This window comes from Coenobita brevimanus, chromosome 71 (assembly GCF_032717465.1).
Source record: "Coenobita brevimanus isolate Jiangsu-jjx chromosome 71, ASM3271746v2, whole genome shotgun sequence".
Lineage (NCBI taxonomy): Eukaryota > Metazoa > Arthropoda > Malacostraca > Decapoda > Coenobitidae > Coenobita > Coenobita brevimanus.
Genome location: NC_137024.1, coordinates 21,348,346 through 21,371,615, shown reverse-complemented (window position 1 = coordinate 21,371,615; position 23,270 = coordinate 21,348,346). Strand labels below are relative to the sequence as shown.

General features: G+C 41.0%; 1 protein-coding gene across 1 annotated transcript in view; it reads right to left on the bottom strand.

Moving 5' to 3' along the window:
- The window catches only part of LOC145406698 (potassium voltage-gated channel subfamily KQT member 1-like), a 553,790-nt gene that overhangs the window by 110,696 nt on the left and 419,824 nt on the right, over window positions 1-23,270 (bottom strand). The gene's annotated exons all lie outside the window — the stretch shown is intronic.

Sequence of the window (23,270 nt, the reverse complement as noted above, 5' to 3'; positions counted from 1 at the left end):
GAGGGGAGGTCATGCTGGGTAAGACATTGTCCCTGCCTGGCATCTTGTAAAGGAAGGTGTCCCATGTATATGTACCAAAAATCACTCCCAAAAATTGAAAATTGTGCAAATTAGGGACCTTCCATTGATTCGTGTTCATGTATGTCAACGGGATTGGCAGTGACAAAACATATGGACGTTAATTCATGTCGATGGGACGCCGCGGGTTAAGGTCGACTTCTCGTCCCAAAAGCACCTGGTGATTGAGCCAGGGTCCTCTTTCTAGACTGGAGCAAAAATACACAACGAGAAGAGCAGGACACAAAAACGCTAGGTAACAACCTTACACATATATTAACCAAGTCACAACCTTAATACAATACAAATGAGAATGACACACAATTCACTATTTATAATTATTTGGGCTGGATAGACTATAGGGTCCTGACTGGTTAACCCCTTAACCGCGGGCTTGTTTTGCTTTGACTTGTGGCTCCCGCGGGCATATTCGCACTCCGACAGACTCTCTAAAAATATTTGCCAAAAATCAGTTATTAGCCCTAGAATATTAAAATCACATATGCTTATGGCACATACCTTCAGCTTTCTCCTGGGGTGTTTGTTGAGCCTTCGTTGAGTACCGTAGGACTTGTGGAGACCTCTGAAGTTGGGTAACGAATTCTCCACTTTACACTTTCCGACAACCCATAATATGATTACCACAGCCTGATATTATCACTAGAAACACTATTCTATGATTCTCAAATAGTTTGGAATCCATACTCCAAAAAAAAAAAAAACTGTGAAAGCAATGAAAATTACGAGGCCGTATGAGCTTCCCACTTGACATTGTTCGCCGCTGGTGTTCTGTCATTTATTATTCATAAAAACACTCATAGTTTATATTTCTATTACTATATAACACTTATATATATCTACAGTCTTTATCCATAAGTTTCCTTTAGTAATAGTAGTTTATTGTCACTTTAGGCATTCAATTTCTCTTTCAGTAAAATATGTAGCATTCACTTTCTCGTCCTGTACTGTATACTAGCGTTAAGAGTGAATGTCACTTTCATCTTCACTCTCATAACTCATAGTATTCATACATGCTAGAGTGAAACTTTCACTTTCATTACTCCTAGTATATATACTCGTATTCTTATAATACTACTCATTTACATTTCTATTTACGTTCTCTATTTTATTTACATTATTTACATTTCTATGAGGATGAGATGGAGGGATGGGGTGGAGATGCATATGAGAGAGAGGGGTGTGAGCTGGGAGCACGGCAGTGAAATGGCAGGGGACAGGGCGACTTGGAGGCGATTTATTTGTGGCCACCCCAAACGAGATTGAGGCGTCTGGCAATAGATAGATAGATAAATAGACATCTCTATTTTATTTACATTGTGTTAGGCACTGTCACTTGCAATAACTTATAAAACTATTTTCCACTGTTCACTTATATTTACATTCATTGCTTTCACTTGCTGTTTACACATTATTTACAATTCCACTTGCACTGTTTTACTTACCAGAAAGATCGTAGTCACTCTCTATCAATTGCCAGCCCTTTACCTCTTTCCACACGAGGTTTAATAGGGGGTAGAGGTCACTTGGCCCTTTGCATGGGACTAAAAAGCGATGGAAGTTAGCAGGCGCGAATCCGATGTACTTTCACCTTGAAAGACGAAAGTAAACTGATACTGGTGGGCCGGGGTGGCCTACCTAGGGAGAATGCATTACTGCCAACGTCAGCCTCGTGAGAGCTGCTAATATATAGCTATGAAATGATTTGCAGAAAGCTAGACAATACATTATAAATTAGGTAGTTCCAGGTGAATGTAAATATCACTTAGGCTTCTCCCTTCCCTCCTTATATATATTTTTATTACGAGAATAGATTATACGGCATATTTCAAGGGGAAATAAACAGCGAAAATTATCGAACGAGTGCACGTGGTGTTGTCAGGTGATAATTAGCCAATTCCAGGTGTATGGCACTATCACTTACCTTATTTCTTTTTGGTATATAATATTTGGTATAAGAATAGGGCATAGTTTTGGTATATAATATTTGGTATAAGGATAGGGCATAGGGCTTATTTCAATGGATGAAATCAGTGGAAAATTCCAGGGAAGATTTACTTAGCGTAGAATACAGTGTGGTGGCCTGCAATAATTAGGTACAGTAATTCCAGGTGAATGAAAATATCACTTAGGCTTCTCCCTTCCTCTTTTATGTATATTTTTACTACAAGAATAGATTATACGGCATATTTCAAGGGGAAATAAACAGCGAAAATTAGCGAACGAGTGCACGTGAAGTGTTGTCAGGTGATAATTAGCCAATTCCAGGTGTATGGCACTCTCACTTACCTTATTTCTTTTTTGTATATATTATTAGTATAAGAATAGGTCATAGAGCTTATTTCAATGGATGAAATCAGTGGAAAATTCCAGGGAAGATTGCCTTAGCGTAGCACGGCCGGGCAGGCGAGAGGAGAGGGTAATGGAGGGGAGGTAGGGAGGGGAGTCAAGAATGGGAGAAATGGCTAAATTGTCAACAATGGATGGGAGTACAGATGAGATTAGGAGTGCTGACTAGTATTGGACATTGGCAGTACTGATAGATGATACAAGCCACCACTTGAAAGCCTGGGCAAATTCAAAATAACACAGAATCGCAAAAGTGATGCCCCGCGGTATGATCCCTTGCTCCCAAGCATCACGAAAGTGATGCCTCGCGGTTAACCCCTTCGTTACCACATCCCCCCCTCCCCGGCTCAGCTACCCCCCCTGCCAAACCGAATTTCCCCCAGGCGTGGCTCTTTCGTGGGGTAGTATTTATTTTATCATTACATCATTTCTATTTGTTTTATATTATTTATTTTTGTATTGGTAAGTGGATATTGACCACGAGATGTGTTTATGATATGTTAAAATAATGTACATGACAGTATTACATGTCTAACCAACTGATTTAGTAAACATACAATATACAGATGAATATAGTAGATAAAGATATAAATCAATGAATAGGGAGGAGAATAATGATTGTATTATTTACCTTGTAAGTATGAAGAAGATCCATGAAGAATGAGGTAGGAGGCAGGCAGGTCAAAAGTAGGTGGGGGTGGGGTGATGCGTTTCAAGGCCAAACTGATACCAAACTTAGTATCACTTTCCTCTCTATTATCGCTCACTTCACCGTTATTCTCGGGCATGTACTCCTCATCAGAGTCACTCACAGGTATGTCAGATTGTGTTTCGTTATCGTCAGACACTTGTAAGTCACTATCCAAGTCAGATTCATTGCCGTAGGACGCCATGGCACAGAAGTAAATCCGAAAGCACTGACATGTTCGGCTGCTTGGAAAACACTACGGCGTGCTCTCACACACTTTCCTGCGGTACCACCACTGTTGCTAAGCTAGCGATAGTCCCCTTACCAAGAAGCATTAACTGGGTATATTATACCACGTGTTATAGTGGATTATATATACCAAATTCAAAATATATAGGGTACAATGACCTACACAACATATCTGAGTCATTTTCATAAAACTATGCCCCATGGCAGGGGCATATGGCAGGGGAGTGCAGCATCAGTGACAAAATTGCCATATGTCATCACACATGGGATCACAAAGCACCCAAACCGAGGAAGAGGAAGCCCAATAGGCCCCTATAATGATCATGAGTCCTAGGGTACTCACGATTGTATTCGGTTCTGCTGCCTACATTTCATTTTGAGTACGGGGGTACACTTTTCGGAAATTCGGTAAAGAAGGGGTTAAGAGGTTAATGAGTATCACGCAGGATACTGGACGGACACTGTATAGCACAGGATATTCTATCTATCTATCTATTGCCAGACGCCTCAATCCCGTTTGGGGTGGCCACAAACAAATCGCCTCCAAGTCGCCCTGTCCCCCGCCATTTCACTCCCCTGCTCCCAACTCACACCCCCCTCTCTCATATACCTCTCCACCCCATCTCTCCATCTCATCCTCGGCCTCCCCCTCCCTCTTTCCCCCTCCACCTCACTCACATACACTCTCTTTGTCAGTCTTTGACCCTCCATCCTCTCCACATGGCCAAATCACCTCAGTGTGTTCCTCATAACGCTTCCTATCACATCCACATCAACACCACAACGCTCCTTTATATCCTCATTCGTCAGCCTGTCTCTCCATGTGACTCCACAGGCTCCTCTTAAATAACTCATTTCCACGGCTCTCACTCTTGACTTGTGTCCTTCCAACAACGTCCAAGCTTCACTTCCGTACGTTAGAGATGGTATCACAATACTGTCATGTAGTAACTTTTTCACTTCCATGCTCACTTCCCTGTTTCTTATCACTGCTTTCAAAGAACCAGCAACCTTTCTTCCCTGCTGTACCCTTTCAAGCACTTCACCCTCCAAACCTCCATCCTTACTCATCACACTACCCAAGTTCTTAAACGTACTCACATTTTCCAATTCCTCACCATCCAACCTTGCTGTACATTCACTGACTTCACCTCTCTCAAAGACCATCACTTTACTCTTCCCTACATTCACCTTTAGATTCCGTTTCTTACACACTCTCTCAAACTCATCCACCAAGCCTTGCAGCTCCCCTTCGTCTTCACTCAACAACACGGTATCATCTGCAAACAACAGTACAGGGAGTTTCCAAACACTATCCTCTCTCACCAGGGCCACTCCAACATCCACTACCCTACCTTGCACCTCTTTTATTACCCCATCCATGTACAGATTGAACAACCATGGAGACATGACACATCCCTGTTTCAACCCAATTTTCAAAGAAAAAAATTCACTTAGTTCACCATCCACACACACTGCAGCCTTCGCACCATCGTACATACTCTTCACAGCATTCAACAACTTCCCATCTATTCCATATATTCTTAACACTTTCCACAATCCTAATCTATCCACCCTGTCATATGCTTTCTCCAAATCCATGAAAGCCGCATACTTCTTTCCCTTCTCTAGAAACTTTTCCACTAAAGATCTGAGAATGAATATCTGATCTACACAACCTCTTCCCTTCCTAAAGCCTCCCTGTTCTTCTCCAACTAATTTCTCTGTTCTTTCTCTAACTCTGTCAATAAGTATCCTACCATATACTTTTCCTATTATACTAAGAAGACAAATGCCCCTATGATTACCACACACTTCTTTTTCCCCTTTTCCTTTGTACAAGGGAATAATTATACCTGACTTCCAATCCTCCGGGACTCTACCTTCCTCCCAGGCCAATCTGCACATCTTCCACATCCATTCTACTACTATCTCTCCCCCATGCTTCAGCATTTCACCACACACTCCATCAATTCCTGGGGCTTTCCCTGATTTAACTTTCTTCATTGCTTCCACAACTTCTATCCTACTGATTTCTTCCTGTCTTCTCACCTCCCTCCTTCTTCCAGCCATTCCCCAGCCACTTATACTCGCCTTACTTCCATCCTCCACGTTCAACAATTCCTTAAAGTGTTCTCTCCATCTGCTCACTTTTTCTCCCTTCTCCACTAGTAATCTACCATTTTTATCTTTCACTCCCCTGCTAACTTCACTTCCACCCTGTCTTACTCTTTTCACCTCTTTCCAGAACATTTTCTTACAGTCCCTCCACTTTACTCAAATTCCTTCCAAATTCCTCATCCACTCTCTTCTTACTCTCTCTTATTAATCTCTATATATATAATGGGTTGCTTAGGTTGGAGTATCAATCTGAGTGTTGTATTAGGTACATCACTGTGACCCAGGTACTAATACAGTATAACAGTCTTATACCTGGGCACAAGAATTATACTATAATCACTTTTAGGAGCAGTCACTGTTACTCTGAGCAGGGCAAGGGACTCTGGTTGCGTTATACAGCCTGGGTGAGTCCCTGGTGTCGGTCAGGTGTTGGTGGGTCCTTGTCAGGTGTCTCTTCATTTGAGGGCCACAGGACGACCCTCAGTGGCAATGTCGTCGGTCGGTGGCTATGGTCGGGCGTGGAGAGGGGCCCTTTACTCGAGGGGCCTGTCAGAGTGCTCTGGTCCTCCAGGCTGGAACCAAACAGGCAGAGTAGGCGCTCTTGCCTGCGCCTACTCTTGGGAGAGGGTTGCCTGGAGTTGGAGAGGGCGCATCCCGGGAAGTGGGGGTGTCGCCTTGGGCAGGAATCCATCAGGGGGTCGTCATCCTTGGGCGCCAGTGGAATGACACACGCTCCCAGGGGCAGCACGGGGCCATGCCACGCTGTCTCCAGGCTGAGGGGATCCTTCTGAAGGCTGCCTTGGAGGAGGAGAGCTAGAGGAGAGGCGGCTAGAGGCCGTTCCTCTCCTGTGGGTGTGGCTGGAGGCCATCGCTGGTGCCCTCCAGGGAGAGTGACGTGCAGGCGAGGTGCGGGTGGAGGCTATCACCTGCGTGCTGGTGCGGGCGGAGGCCGTCACTGATGTCTTACTCCCGTGAGCAGCTACAGGAGGAGAGGGGACGTACCCGGTTCTCCCCAGACAAGGCACGTTGCTGGGTCCTGTAGCAGGGGAGGGGGGCGGAGCAGCACCTGAGCAGCTGGAGGCCGTCTCTGGTTTGGAGCAGCTGAGGCTGAGGTCGTCTCTTTGTGTGAGAGGCTGAAGCCATCTCTACTTGTGAGCAGCAGAGGCTGTCTCTTTTTGCGTCAGCGGTGGAGACCATCTCCCTCTTATGAGCGACTGAGGCTGTCTCTTCTTGGTGTGCGGCTGAGACTGTCACAGGGGTGCTGCTTGGGACTGAAGGTTTAGTCCCACCCTGAACTTGTTGAGGGCTAGTCCAGTTGGGAGGTAGTTCTCCCTGACTGAAATCTTCCTGCTGGGTCTGTTGCAGGCAATACGGGTGCGGGACCATAGGGGACGTATGCCCCTCTTGCCGGGACGACCCGCACCCCTTACCAACCCCTCCGTAGTCTCCTCCTGGGGTGGGGATCGTGACGTCTGGGTGGTGGCTTGCCATGGCGGGTATTTCAAGTACTAACATTCAATATGGAATGTAGGTCTCTTTCTGTGACAGTACTTCAGTCTGAGGTGATTGGCTTATCACGATAAACACAAATGTCACACTGTTCTTGTGCTACTATCTCATTCCGTTCACACTGTCTTCTTTCCATCTATGTACTTCCGCCTCTACACTTCAATTTGTATCCAACAATAAATATAAAAAGATCAGATGAAGTATACTTTAGTTTATAAATTCACTGCAAAATTATCAATACAGATTACCGACATTTTGCATCTAGAGCACATTCTTTGTGTATATCAAACATAGAATTTTTAGAAAAATAGCAGAAATGGATTTATCACTCCTTAAAACCCATAAAAGGTGGTATTACATGACCAAGTGTGAATTTTAGTCACTAAACTAGATACTCACTAAAATACACACCTTCGCCACCACCGGACATCCCACCCCGCCACCTCCCACCCCACTGCCGAGCAGCAGACCCACCACCACCCCAGGAGGACACCACGGCAGGTCGGGTCAGGGAGAGACTGACCCAGAGCAAGAAGGGCACCAGGGCTTCCCTACCTTAAGTCCCTCTTCTGCCCAACTGACCCAACAATGACCACGCAGGAAGAAAAGACAACCCTGCGAGCAGAGCAGACTTCACCAGGTTTGGGGTGGGACTGCTCCAGATTCAGTCCCAAACAACACCTCAGTAACGGTCACCGTATGTGCCCGGGAGGGAGCAGCCACTGTACACCCCTCAGTTGTTTCCCCCCGTAGCACCGCCACATCGGCCACTGTATGTGTGGGGGAAGGAGCAACCACTGTACGTCCTTCAGCTACAGCCACATCTGAAGACAGCCTCGCAGCATCAGCTATTGAGTGCGCTCCGACTGGCAAAGGAAGGAGAAGTGGAGCCGCGATAACGGCCACTGTACATGTTGGGGAGGGAGCGGCCACTGTATGCCCCTCATCCACTTCCTCCTCCTCCTACAGGAGTAACACCGCAGTAACGGCCAATGTACGTGCCGGGGAAGGAGTGGCCACTGTACGCCCTTCAGTTACTTCCTGTTGGGCAGGCAGAGCCGCGGTAACGGCTACTGTAGGTACCGGGGAGGGAGCGGCCACAGTATGCCCTTCATCTGCCTCTTCCTCCTTCGGGAGCAGCACCACCACAACGGCCATTGTACGTGTGGGGGAAGGAGCGGTCACTGTACGCCCTTCAGCTGCTAACCTTAGGAACTACGGAACAGCCACAACGGCCATTGTATGTGTGGGGGAAGGAGCGGCCATTGTACGTCTATCATCCGTGGTTCCTGGGGTTCTCCCGGAGGGGAAGGTTCCTTGCGCGTCCGACTCTTCACCTCTTGGCTGCGTGGGATGCCCTTCTCTTTCTCCCTCCAGGTGTGGTTCCCCGGAGGTGCCGCTGTTCCAAGAGTAGTGGTGTGGTCCTGTCCCAGTCCTGCAACCTATCCCTGGATGGCCCTGGTCCCTGATGGACGCCCGGCAGAAGAGGTGCCGCAGTTCACTCCTGATGGCACCTCACCCTGTAGGCGGCTGCAGCACCCGGACCCCCAGGACCAGCCAGCAGGCCCCAGAGCAGGGCCGCTTGGGCCCCACTCTCCCACGGCCCTCTGCCTGGAGTAAAAGGCAGCAGGCCCGTCTCCTAGAGTTGTTTAGCCCCAGCCCCGAGGGCCACCTATCAGGTTGAGGCCCCCAGACAGGAGGGCCTCCCTGCACCCCACTGACGAGGCCCCAGCACGAGGGCTACCTATCAGGTCGAGGCCCCCAGACGGGAGGTCCTCCCTGCACCCCCCTGTTGAAGCAGCCCCAGGCGACAACGCCCCTGCAGGTGGTCCATTGCCTCCTGCAGGAGGGCTTCCCAGTAGGGCCCCCTCCCATGCCCGGGCGCCATCTCTGTTAGCCCGGGAACCAAGGACATAGTGGCGACTTCAACGCATCTCCTACGTCGCGCCTAAGTCTTAACCACAGAGACAGGAGTGAAAGTGACAGTGGAACAGTGGGGACAATAGTATAAAGTGACACACAGATACGTGAATGCCCAGGCAGAAAGTAAGAGTTAGTAAGCACGGACATTAAGATGACCGGATGTAAGGAAACATTGTGTCTATACCAGTGGCGCGCCGAGAAGAAACAAAACCAGTGAAATAGTGTCACCGTGGCTACGTGACAATTCCGGGTGCCGCAACTCGCGCCATAACAAGTGTATAGTAATATTAACCAACCTGACCCTTTACTCCAACTGCCTATAGTACATCCAGTCCAGAATATTAAATTACAATTATGCCCAAACTATAATACTGGTGTTGTGCTCTAGTGACTAGCAATCTGTGTATATTTGAATATCACCATACTCTTCCCTTGATGTATTTTGTTTTCGTTTGTATTGGGAAGCCAACTCTGTTATCCTATCTATACCATATCCAATGTCTCTTTGTTCTTATATTGTAAGGTGTGTTAAGCTAAGACAATAGATATGTTAAGGTGTACTGCCGAGTTTTTATGCCCTGTTCCATTGTGGGTGCTTTATTTCCGGTCCGGAAAGAGGACCCCGCTCAGTCGCGGGGGTCAAGAGGTCGAACTAAAAACACCCCACATAACACTCGTCCCTGTGACCGTCTTGAATTTTTCGTCCCACACGTTTAGCTTACCTGGAATGTTTAGAATGTTTGTTGATTTTGTCTTAGGAGGCTTCAATGTAGCCTTCCTGAAAAAATCAGTTTTCTCGAATTTGTTCCCCAGGTGTATCCTAAATGTTCCTGGGCTAATAAGCAAGAGTGACTCTGAGACCTTTTGTCCTAAACCTGACATTCCAGCAACTCTCTAGAACCCTGTCCATCACCTCTTCTGCTCAGTCCAGACAACTGGAAAAGTTACTAACAAATACTGCCTCTGGATATTGCTGGACTAAAGCTAGCAGATCCTGCTTTGGCGCTAATAGCCCACAGTGCAGTATTAGTAAATGGATATCATTTTTATATTTTATTACCGTTCTCAGCAGAAGGGTACCAGATAATTATTAATAAGGCCTTGCGGCACCAGCAAATACAGATATTTCACGTTCTATTCATAGTGTATATTAATAAATCTCTCCACTTTGCAATAGCATCTGCTCACACTTCCTAGGACTGCTGAGAATTCCCGAATTCATTATATAGTGTGTATTCCATATTATATTACATGGCTATGGCCCCAGATTATGTGCGCGAGTAGTACCGGGTACTCGTACTGTTCTAAAAATCTTGCTTTAGGGAAGCACTGACACATATGGTTCTTGGAACTATTTAAAATAATACTAAGTACTGTGTAATACTGTACATAAATTTAGCTGAATTCTTTTCAGCCATTTACGACTACATGCTGCATTTTGTTCATCTGCTTCGCTTATCTGAATGGTTTTTGGGAACTCACAATCCCCTGGCCATGAATCTCTCTCATCAACAGAGAATCTTAGCTTTCCAGGCACTAACTCCTAAGAGGCCATTAAATTGTCAGGTTTTATAAGCAAATACTGAATTTGGTTTAAAGGATTTCGTGTCTTTTCACAGCTTTCCCACCTTATCCAGCAAACCTTGTTCCTTTATGTCCTCTCCTTTCTTTCCAGAGGTTATTATTGAGCAACCTCAGTTGTTTAGCCATGCAGACCCATCAACTGTGGGCTCGCAATCACCCCTGCCAAGCTGTCCTGCACAGAGAACTCATGATCCCTTGTGGGAGACAGCACCTCGCAACAGCAAGGCATGGGGAAGTTTGTGGAGGTTTGGTTCCTGGATGGATGCCACATACACACGTCAACCCAGTTAACAGAGGCACCAGAATAGGCTACATTTTACCCTGTTAACTGATTACTGTATATGTTTACCAAACATTATATAATAGTACCTGGGTTACAAAAGACCATTAGGTTTGCCATTCACTGTAGAGTACTCCGAAATGGACAGAATGATAAATGTGATGGGAAAGATGAGGGAAATAAAAAAATTATAACCTAGATCTCATACTGGATAACTGTCACACTGCCATGTTGTAGAACTTCTGCCTATCACATTTTTTTTTTTTTTAATTCCCCAAACTGCATCTTTTTGGAACTCGTTCTCCCAGAATTGATCCCCCCAAACTTCAACTTACAGCAGTTCAAATCCAACTGTCACAGATTTTTTATCAATGAAGGACACCTTTCACCTAGTGTATGGATCATTTAATTTTTTTTTCTTCCTCTGTTTACCTTCTGTAAAAAAAAAAAATATATCCAGGCAGATGTGTGTGTGTGTGTGTGTGTGTGTGTGTGTGTGTGTTCTTACCTAATTGTATCTTTACAGGAATGAGTCAAGCTCGTACTGTCCCGTGTCTTAAACCATATTGATCGTACATATCCTTAAATTTGTGAATTGTTTTGGCACACACTATTTCATTTGGTAGTGCATTCCACTGATCAATTGCTCTATTTGGGAAACTAAATTTCCTTAAGTCTTTATCACCTCTCTTTTTATGCAGTTTTTTGCAGTGTCCTCTTGCTGATGCTTTCCCATACGTTAAGTAATCATTTATGTCTATTTTCTCCTTCCCTGATATGCATTTATATAGCATAATCATGTCACTTCTTTTCCTTCTCTCCTGTAGTGTTGGTAGACTCAGTTCATTTAGTCTTTCTTCGTAACTTAGATCCCTTAAGCTTGGTACCCATCTTGTAGCGGCCCTTTGAACTTTTTCAATCTTGTCTATGTGTTTTTTGAGATGAGGACTCCACACTACTGATGCATACTCCAGGGTTGGTCTGATGAATGATGTTATTATCTTTCTTAACATGTCTTCATTTATGTATGTAAACGCTATTCTCATATTGGCAGGCAGTGTATACATGTTCCGTACCTTCTCACTGATGTGGTCAGCCGGAGATAATCTGTTACTGACAATCACACCTAGGTCCTTCTATCTTTCTGATATGTGTAGTGTTTTATTTCCTAATGTATAATCCCAATCAGGTCTTTCCATTTTTTAACAAACTTGATTACATGACACTTGTCCACACTGAATTCCATTTGCCATGTATTACTCCATTCATGAAGTTTATTTAATTCTTCTTGTAGCTCTTTACAAGAGTCTGTGTTAGTAATTCTCCTTTGTATTTATGCATCATCTGCAAACATATTCAGATAGCTTTCATTTCCAGTGTTACTGTCTATATCATTTATATACACTAAAAACATGATTGGTGCCAGCACTGAGACTTGTGGTACTCCACTAGTCACTTCTTTCCATGATGAGTAATTTCCCCTTAGTATTGTTCTCATTTTTCTTTTCATGAGAAAATCTTGCATCAAACAATACAGTTTGCCTCGAATTCCTCCTTGATGGTACAGTTTCCATAAAAGTCTTTGGTGTGGTACTGTGTCAAATGCTTTCTTGAAATCTAAATAGATACTGTCCACCCATCCTTCTCTTTCCTGTAATGTGTCTGTTACTCTGTCATAGTAGCTCAACAGATTAGTAACATGATTTTCCTTTTCTGAAACCAAACTGTCTTTCTGTTATCATACTGTGTTCTAGGTGATTTACCCAAGCTTTTCTTATAAGCCTTTCTAATACCTTGCTTACAACACTGGTTAGTGATACTGGTCGGTAGTTAAGTGGATTTTGTCTATTCCCTTTCTTGAATAAGGGAACAATGTTTGCTTTCTTCCAAATATCAGGTAGTTTACCTTGACTCAAGGATTTTTTGAAAATTAAAAATAATGGTTTACTTAACTCCTTTCCACATTCACGTAGCACCCAACATGAAATTTCAACAGGACCATTTGCTTTTCCTTTATCTAATTTACTTAGCTCCTCTTGTATTACTTTTTCTGACGTTTGTATATCTGGTAGTGCATCTGGGCATGCATGTTCCACATAATCAGTCTCAAAATTTTTTTCCTCTGTAAAAACTGATTGGAAATTCTTGCTTAGTGCTTCACAAACATCCTTCTCTTGTGTATAGGTGATTCCCTTGTCCGTAATGGATTGTATTTTATCTTTTACTTTGGTTTTGCTTCTGATGTAGCTGTAAAATAGCTTTGGTTGATCACTACTTTTATTTATGATATCCTCCTCAAACTGTTTTTGGGATTCCATCCTTATTCTTGTATAATCGTTTCTTGCCTGTTTGTAATTATTATATGCCCTTTCACTATTGTGTCTTCTGTATCTATTCCACAACAAATCTCTTTTTCTTTTGATTTTTAACATTCTGTATTGAACCATTTCTTTATTTTCTTTTCTGCTTCTTTGTGCTGTGGGATGTACTTCTGGACTCCTATTTCATAAAGTTCACAGAATTTTTTATATAAAGCATTTAAATATTGTCCTCTAAGTTCTTTTCCCCATTAATTTCTAAGAAATACTTCTTTAGGTCATGATAGTTTCCCTTTTTATAGTTTAGGCTCTTTTTGTAACTTTCATTGCTGTTAACTATGTCATATGCTATCCTGAAGTTGCAATTTAGTACTGCATGGTCGCTTTAGCCGAATGGAGGGTGGTATATTAAATTGTCAATATCGTTTTCATGCCTAGTAAATATGAGATCTAGCATTGAGGGTACATCGAGTCCTCTCTTTCTACTGCTTTCCCTTACATGTTGCATTAGGAAAAACTCTTGCACGAGATCAAGGAGCTTTTGGTCCCAACAGCTTTCTTGGCTTATTATATCTAGAGTATTCCAATTTATATTTGTTTTAAAATCTCCAGTTAGTAAAATTCTTTCCGATTTTTCTTCCATTTTACGTAGAAATGCTCTTAAACTCTGAATTGTATTCTCTGCCAGGTCCTCATATTCGTCTCTTTCCCATGTGTTTGATCTGGGTGGCATTTACAAATTCGCAACAATTACTTTCCCTTCAGATGTATTGATCTCTACTGCAATCAGTTCTACTTGTGAGGGTATATCTAGTTCAATTTCTTTGACTTTTAGATTTTTCTTAGTTAATGTTATAATTCCTCCTCCTTTTTTTAAGTTCCTATCTCTTCTCCATCTATTATATTCCTCTAAGTTTAGGATGTCATTGGATATCCTTGGTGTTTATTTTGTTTCAGTTAGGCATATTATATGTGGTTCATTTTCTCTGACATAATCACTCATCTCTAATGATTTAGATACCATTCCATCCACATTTGAGAACATCAACTTAATCATCTTGTTTATATACTTGTCATGATTTGGTTCTACTACCTTCCTCCTTTTTATTCCCTCCTGTTTGTGTACCATTTTCGTACCTGCAATCCTATTACTTTGTAAAAAAATTTATTCTTCTCCTCCTCTGATCTTCCCTTATTTTTTGTTTTTGCTTCCTCTCTCTTCTCTTTCAGTAATTCCAGTTCCTCTTGTGTTAGGCATCTTTTTATCCATACATTTTTGAACTCCTCTTTATCCATAAGATTCTTTGCATTTTTTAGTATCTCCTCCACGGTGTTTACACTCTGGAAAGTTACCTTTAGTGGTCTTGACTTGTTTCTCTCGTATTTCCCTAACCTTTTGTGTTTCTCTATATCTTTACTACAGATTTCCTCTGATACTTTTTCAATATGCTCATTACATTTGCCATCTCCTTTTCGTCTCTTGAGATCTAGTTTTTAACTTCTTTCTCTTGTATACCAGTGATTACTATAGATTTGTTGATATCTACTGAATCTCTGACTAACTTTGAATTGTTTTGGATTATTCTTTTCACTTTCTTTTTAATGCTTTTCTCTTCCACCCTTGTTTCTAAGTCTTTCTTTACTTTCACCATTTCAGCATAGGTGGTTTCCACATCATTTTTGTAGCTTTGCACAGCTTCATTCATCTCTGTTATCCTCTCCTCAATATCACTGCTCTGGTCTATCAGACTGCTTACTTGCCTAATTGTCTCTGTATCATTTTTGAACTCTTCCATTATACTCTCGTGGTTGACCACTGTACTTGCCATTTCACTAATTTTTCTCCTAAGTGAACCCAATTCTACTGTCAGCTCATCTATGGTTGTGTCTTTCTTGCTGACTCCCTTTCCTAATTTTTCTATTTCTTCCTTTTGCAAGTGCATCTGTTTCTTAATTTCATCAATCTCATTCTGGAAAGCCATCTCTAGTCTGTGTACATGTTCCACCAGTTTATTGTAAGTCTCCATTTCAACCATTTCTTGGTAGAGATCATTGTCCTGCTTTCTACCTTTATCCCTTTTCTTTTCCAAATTTGCTTTACTAAAGTATGTGGTCATTTTGCAGTACTAAAAGCACACATAGTACTTACATTTCCTGGGGCAGTTGTAGACTAAACAATTGATCAGGTGATTGTGCGCATTCTTGTGCTACTTTGTTTTCTTTTCTGTTTGAACAAGTCTTGCTTAAAACTTCTTCTTTTTTTTATACTGGAACACCATTTAGTCTAACCTGGTACAGAGCTTGACTCATATAAATATACTAATTTAGGTAATGCCACTGGCCAAGTTGGCCGTGTATGGAGCGGTGGCGGCGTGCGCCTAGTCTCCTCTGTGCCGCGTGTGTTCTTACCTACCTAATTGTTCTTACCTAATTGTATCTTTACAGGAATGAGTCAAACTCGTACTGTTCCGTGTCTTAAACCATATTTATCGTACATATCCTTAAATTTGTGAATTGTTTTGGCACACACTATTTCATTTGGTAGTGCATTCCATTGATCAATTGCTCTGTTTGGGAAACTGAATTTCCTTACGTCTTTATCACCTCTCTTCTTAAGTAGTTTTTTGCAGTGTCCTCTTGCTGATGCTTCTCCATATGTTAGTAATCATTTATGTCTATTTTCTCCTTCCCTGATAAGCATTTATATAGCATTATCATGTCACCTCTTTTCCTTCTCTTCTGTAGTGTTGGTAGATTCAGTTTATTTAGTCTTTCTTTGTAACTTAGGTCCCTTAAGCTTGAACTTTTTCAATCTTGTCTATGTGTTTTTTGAGATGAGGACTCCAGACTACTGATGCATATTCCAGGGTTGATCTAATGAATGATGTTATTATCCTTCTTAGCATGTCTTCATTTATGTATGTGAATGCTATTCTCATATTTGCAAGCAGTGTATACATGTTCCGTACCTTCTCGCTGATGTGGTCAGCCGGAGATAGTCTGTTATTGATAATCACACCTAGGTCCTTCTCTCTTTCTGATGTGTATAGGGTTTTATTTCCTAACTTATAATCCCAATCAGGTCTTTTTCCACTTTTACCAAACTTGATTACATGACACTTGTCCACATTGAATTCCATTTGCCATGTATTACTTCATTCATGAAGTTTATTTAATTCTTCTTGTAGCTCTTTACAAGAGTCTGTGTTAGTAGTTCTCCTTTGTATTTTTGCATCATCTAAAAACATATTCAGACAGCTCTCATTTCCAGTGTTACTGTTTATATCATTTATATACACTAAAAACATGATTGGTGCCAGCACTGAACCCTGTGGTATTTCACTAGTCACTTCTTTCCATGATGAGTAGTTTCCTCTTGGTACTGCTCTCATTTCCCTTTTTATGAGAAAATCTTGCATCCAACAAAACAGTGTGCCTCGAATTCCTCCTTGATGATACAGTTTCCATAAAAGTCTTTGGTGTGGTACCGTGTCAAAAGCTTTCTTGAAATCTAAATAGATACTGTCCACCCATCCTTCTCTTTTCTGTATTGTGTTTGTTACTCTGTCATAGTAGCTCAACAGATTAGTAACACATGATTTTCCTTTTCTGAAACCAAACTGTCTTTCTGTTATCATACTGTGTTCTTCTAGATGATTTACCCAAGCTTTTCTTATAAGCTTTTCTAATACCTTGCTTACAACACTGGTCAGTGATACTGGTCGGTAGTTGAGTGGATTTTGTCTATTTCCTTTTTTTGAATAAGGGGACCATATTTGCTTTCTTCGAAATATCAGTTAGTTTACATTGACTCAAGGATTTCTTGAAAATTAAAAATAATGGTTTACTTAACTCCTTTGCACATTCTCTTAGTACCCAACATGAAATTTCATCAGGACCACTTGCTTTTCCTCTGTCTAATTTACTTAACTCCTCTTGTATTACTTTTTCTTCTATTTGTATATCTGGTAGTATGTGTGGACGTGCATCTTCCACATAATCCTTCTCAAATTTTTTTTCTTCTTTAAAAACTAAGTGGAAATTCTTATTTAGTGCTTCACAAATATCTTTCTCTTGTGTATAAGTGATTCTCTCGTCCGTAATGGATTGTATTATATCTTTTACTTTGGTTTTGCTTCTGATGTAGCTGTAAAACAGCTTTGGTTGATCACTACTTTTATTTATTATATCCTCCTCAAACTGTTTTTGGGCTTCCCTCCTCATTCTTGTATAATCGTTTCTTGCTTGTTTGTAATTATTATATGCCCTTTCCCTATTGTGTCTTCTGTATCTTTTCCACAAGAAATCTCTTCTTTCTTTTGAATTTTTATATTCTGTATTGAACCATTTCTGTATTTTCTTATCTGCTTCTTTGTGCTGTGGGATGTACTTCTGGACTCCTAGTTCATAAAATTCACAGAATTGTTTATATACAGCATTTAAATCTTGTCCCAATCAACTTCTAAGAAATACTTCTTTACGTCTTGATAATTTCCCTTTTTATAGTTTAGGCTCTTTTTGTAACTTTCATTGCTGTTAACTATGTCATATGCTATCCTGAAGTTGTAATTTAGTACTGCATGATCGCTTTTGCCGAGTGGAGGGTGATATATTAAACTGTCAATATCATTTTCTTGCCTAGTAAATATTAGATCTAGCACTGAAGGTACATCGAGTCCTCTTTTTCTGGTGGTTTCCCTCACATGTTGCGTTAGGAAAAACTCTTGCACGAGATCCAGGAGCTTTTGGTCCCAACAGCTTTCTTGGCTAATTATATCTAGAGTATTCCAATTTATATTTGTATTGAAATCTCCAGTTAGTATAATTCTTTCCGATTTGTCTTCCATTTTATGTAGTAATGATCTTAAACTCTGAATTGTACTCACTGCCAGGTCCTCATATTCGTCTCTTTCCCATGTGTTTGATCTGGGTGGCATGTACAAATTGCCTACAATTACTTTCCCTTCAGATGTATTGATCTCTACAGCAATCAGTTCTACTTGTGATGGTATATCTAGTTTTATTTCATTGACTTTTAGATTTTTCTTAGTTAATATTATAATTCCTCCTCCTTTTTTTAAATTTCTGTCTCTTCTCCATATATTGTATTCCTCTAAGTTTAGTATGTCATTGGATATCCTTGGTGTTAATTTTGTTTCAGTTAAGCATGTTATTTGTGGTTCATTTTCTCTGACATAATCATTCATCTCTAGTGATTTAGATACCATTCCATCCACATTTGAGTACATCAACTTTATCATCTTGTTTATATACGGTACTTGTCATGACATGGTTCTACTACCTTCCTCCTTTTTATTCCCTCCTGTTTGTGTACCACTTTCGTACCTGCAATCCTATTACTTTGTAAAAAAAAATGTGTTCTCCTCTTCTGATCTTCCTTCATTTTTTATTTTTGCTTCCTCCCTCTTCTCTTTCAGTAATTCCAGTTCCTCTTGTGTTAGGCATCTTTTTATCCATACATTTTTGAACTCCTCTTTTTCCATAAGATTCTTTGCATTTTTTAGTATCTCCTCCACAGTGTTTACACTCTGGAAAGTCACCTTTAGAGGTCTTGTCTTGCTTTTCTCATATTTCCCTAACCTTTTGTGTTCCTCTATGTCTTTACTACAGATTTCCTCTGATACTTCTTTCAGTAAGCTCATTACATTTGCCATCTCCTTTTTGTCTCTTGTGATCTTGTTTTTTACTTCTTCCTCTTCTATACCAGTGATTACTATAGATTTGTTGATATCTACTGAATCTCTGACTAACTTTGGATTGTTTTGGATTATTCTTTTCACTTCCTGTTCAGTGCTTTTTTCCTCCACCCTTGTTTCTACGTCATTCTTTACTTTCACCATTTCAGCATACGTGGTTTCCACATCATTTTTGTAGCTTTGCACAGCTTCATTCACCTGTGTTATCTTCTCTTCAATATCACTGCTTTGGTCTATAAGACTGCTTCCTTGCCTAATTGTCTCTGTATCATTTTTGAACTCTTCCATAACACTCTCGTGATTGACTACTGTACTTGCCATTTCACTCATTTTCTTCCTAAGTATACTCAATTCCACTGTTAGTTCACTGATGGTTGTGTGTATGTGTGTGTGTGTGTGTGTGTGTGTGTAAAAATCAAGGCAGGTGTGTGTGTGTGTGTGTGTGTGTAAAAATCAAGGCAGGTGTGTGTGTGTAAAAATCAAGGCAGGTGTGTGTGTGTGTGTGTGTGTGTGTGTGTGTGTAAAAATCAAGGCAGGTGTATGTGTGTGTGTGTGTGTGTGTGTAAAAATCAAGGCAGGTGTATTTACCTATTTGTATTTACCTATTTGTAGTATACAGGAATTGAGCAATGCTCGTGTTGTCCTGTCTCCATATCCACATTTATCAAGTTTACCTTTACACACATGAATGTTTTTCTCATGCACCACCTCTTTGTCTAAGTCATTCCAAATATTTAAGAATATACCTAATTGTGATATACACGGAATGTACTATGCTCGTGGGTTTCCGTCGCTGTTTCTCAATAAGTCGAATTTAACTTTAAACTCGTTTATGTTTTTAGACTGGACGATCTCTTTGTCCAGGCTATTCCATAAGTCTATACTTCTGTAAGGAAAGCTATATTTCTTGATATCCTTCAAGCAGCTTGACTTTTTCAATTTCATTCCATGTCCTCTTGTTGCTCTCTTATCCCATACAAACAGATCTTCTTTGTCAATTTTATCTACTCCCACCATGGTCCTGAACACCGCAATCATGTCTCCCCTCTTTCTCCTTTCCTCTAACGAAGGCAAATCCAGGTGTGTGTGTGTGTGTGTGTGTGTCTGTGTGTGGGTGGGTGGGTGGGTGTGTATGTGTGTGTGTGTGTGTGTGTGTGTGTGTGTGTGTGTGAGTAAAAATCAAGGCAGGTGTGTGTGTGTGTGTAATTCACCGGGTCGGTCAGGATCACTTGATGGTCGTGATCGTCAGCTTTTTACCCTCCCGGAAGGGAGCTGAGAGCTCATCTAGTCCGATCTAAGGGCAAGGCTGTGACCTTCACACACGCACACACCTGTCCCCTTGCTCAAGGGGGACAGTAACCACCCACTTCGTCAGTGAAACTTTTCGTAACCTGAGCGAGGCGCGAACTCCCGTCCACCAGTTGGCAAGCGGGAACATTACCACTGCACCAGCGAGCGGTGTTGCACCAGCGAGCGGTGTGTGTGTGTGTGTGTGTGTGTGTGTGTGTGTTCTTACCTAATTGTTCTTACCTAATTGTATCTTTACAGGAATGAGTCAAGCTCGTACTGTCCCGTGTCTTAGACCATATTTATCGTACATATCCTTAAATTTGTGAATTGTTTTGGCACACACTATTTCATTCGGTAGTGCATTCCATTGATCAATTGCTCTGTTTGGGAAACTGAATTTCCTTACGTCTTTATCACCTCTCTTCTTATGCAGTTTTTTGCAGTGTCCTCTTGCTGATGCTTCTCCATATGTTAAGTAATCATTTATGTCTATTTTCTCCTTTCCTGATATGCACTTATATAGCATTATCATGTCACCTCTTTTCCTTCTCTCCTGTAGTGTTGGTAGATTCAGTTTATTTAGTCTTTCTTCGTAGCTTAGGTCCCTTAAGCTTGGTATCCATCTTGTAGCGGCCCTTTGAACTTTTTCAATCTTGTCTATATGCTTTTTGAGATGAGGACTCCAGACTATTGATGCATATTCCAGGGTTGGTCTAATGAATGATGTTATTATCCTTCTTAGCATGTCTTCATTTATGTATGTGAATGCTATTCTCATATTTGCAAGCAATGTATACATGTTCCGTACCTTCTCGCTGATGTGGTCAGCCGGAGATAGTCTGTTATTGATAATCACACCTAGGTCTTTCTCTCTTTCTGATGTGTATAGGGTTTTATTTCCTAACTTATAATCCCAATCAGGTCTTTTTCCACTTTACCAAACTTGATTACATGACACTTGTCCACATTGAATTCCATTTGCCATGTACTACTCCATTCATGAAGTTTATTTAATTCTTCTTGTAGCTCCCTACAAGAGTCTGTGCTAGTAATTCTCCTTTGTATTTTTGCATCATCTAAAAACATATTCAGATAGCTCTCATTTCCAGTGTTACTGTTTATATCATTTATGTACACTAAAAACATGATTGGTGCCAGCACCGAACCCTGTGGTACTCCACTAATCACTTTTTCCATGATGAGTAGTTTCCTCTTAGTACTGTCCTCATTTCTCTTTTTATGAGAAAGTCTTGCATCCAACAAAACAGTTTGCCTCGAATTCCTCCTTGATGGTACAGCTTCCATAAAAGTCTTTGGTGTGGTACTGTGTCAAAAGCTTTCTTGAAATTTAAATAGATACTGTCCACCCATCCTTCCCTTTCCTGTATTGTGTTTGTTACTCTGTCATAGTAGCTCAACAGATTAGTAACATGATTTTCCTTTTCTGAAACCAAACTGTCTTTCTGTTATCATACTGTGTTCTTCTAGATGATTTACCCAAGCTTTTCTTATAAGTTTTTCTAATACCTTGCTTACAACACTGGTCAGTGATACTGGTCGGTAGTTGAGAGGATTTTGTCTATTTCCTTTCTTGAATAAGGGGACTATATTTGTTTTTTTTTCCAAATATCAGGTAGTTTCCCTTGACTCAAGGATTTCTTGAAAATTAAAAATAATGGTTTACTTAACTCCTTTGCACATTCTCGTAACACCCAACATGAAATTTCATCAGGACCAATTGCTTTTCCTCTGTCTAATCTACTTAACTCCTCCTGTATTACTTTTTCTGCTATTTGTATATCTGGTAGTATGTGTGGACATGCGTGTTCCACATAGTTCCTCTCAAAATTTTTTTCTTCTGTAAAAACTAATTGGAAATTCTTATTTAGTGCTTCACAAATATCTTTCTCTTGTGTATAAGTGATTCCCTCGTCCGTAATGGATTGTATTATATCTTTTACTTTGGTTTTGCTTCTGATATAGCTGTAAAACAGCTTTGGTTGATCACTACTTTTATTTATTATGTGTGTGTGTGTGTGTGTGTGTGTGTGTGTGTGTGTGTAAAAATCCAGGCAGGTGTGTGTTCTTACCTACCTTACCTAATTGTATCTTTAAAGGATTGAGTCAAGTTCACACTACTCTCGTGTTTTCAGTCATTTTTATCGTACATATCTCTGAATTTCTGAATATTTTTGAAACGCACTATTTCATTCGGCGGTGCATTCCACTGATCAATTACGCTATTTGGGAAACTGAATTTCCATACATCTTTATCACCTCTTTTTTTGCAATGACCTCTTGATGTTGCTTCCCCATAGGTTATAATGTATACAGGTATACCTCAATATACGATACCTCTAGATATGCCGGCTTAACGACAGAGATAGAAATACCACCATAACCCACCTAACAATGGCCAAACCCCCGTTTAACAATGGGTTTTATTTATTTATTTATTTTTTTACCAATTTTGATGATATTATAGACTAGACTTGTTTATGCTGATTTATAAACAGTTTTAAGACTTAGATTAATGTGTTTTAGCCATAGGTGGGGTGAACATTGTCATTTTGGGGTACAGCTTACTAAAGTTCATTTTTTCCAGACATATTTGATAATTTTCAGATTTTATTGGTTGGTTTTAGTGAGTTATTTACAGGTGTTAGGCTTAGGTTAGCTTCTTTTATAGCTGTTAGGCCATTTAGATTGGCTTCTAACTTGGTTGGTGGGGGAACCCAAGGCTGAAAAACGCATCCTATATTTTACATGTTAAATCTACCCATCCATCCATCCATCCATTGCCAGACGCCATGTATCCCAAACGGGGTGGTCAAGGGCTTAGAGTTAATTGTTTTACAGGGAGGGGCACTAATCCTCCACCAACCCCACTTGACACGTAGGGATGCCAACAGCATCTGGTGTTCCCTGGCGGTCACCCATCCAAGTACTAACCAGACCCAACGTTGCTTAAATCTACCCCAATAGGCTATATGATATCCCGCCTAACGATGGGTTTTTACTTAACCAACTGCATCTTTAAACCGGGGTATACCTGTCTATTTTCTCTTTCCCTGTGATGCATTTGTATAACATAACCATGTCTCCTCATTTCCTTCCCTCTTGTATTCCTAGCAAGTTTAATTTTTTCTAGTCTTTCTTCATAGCTT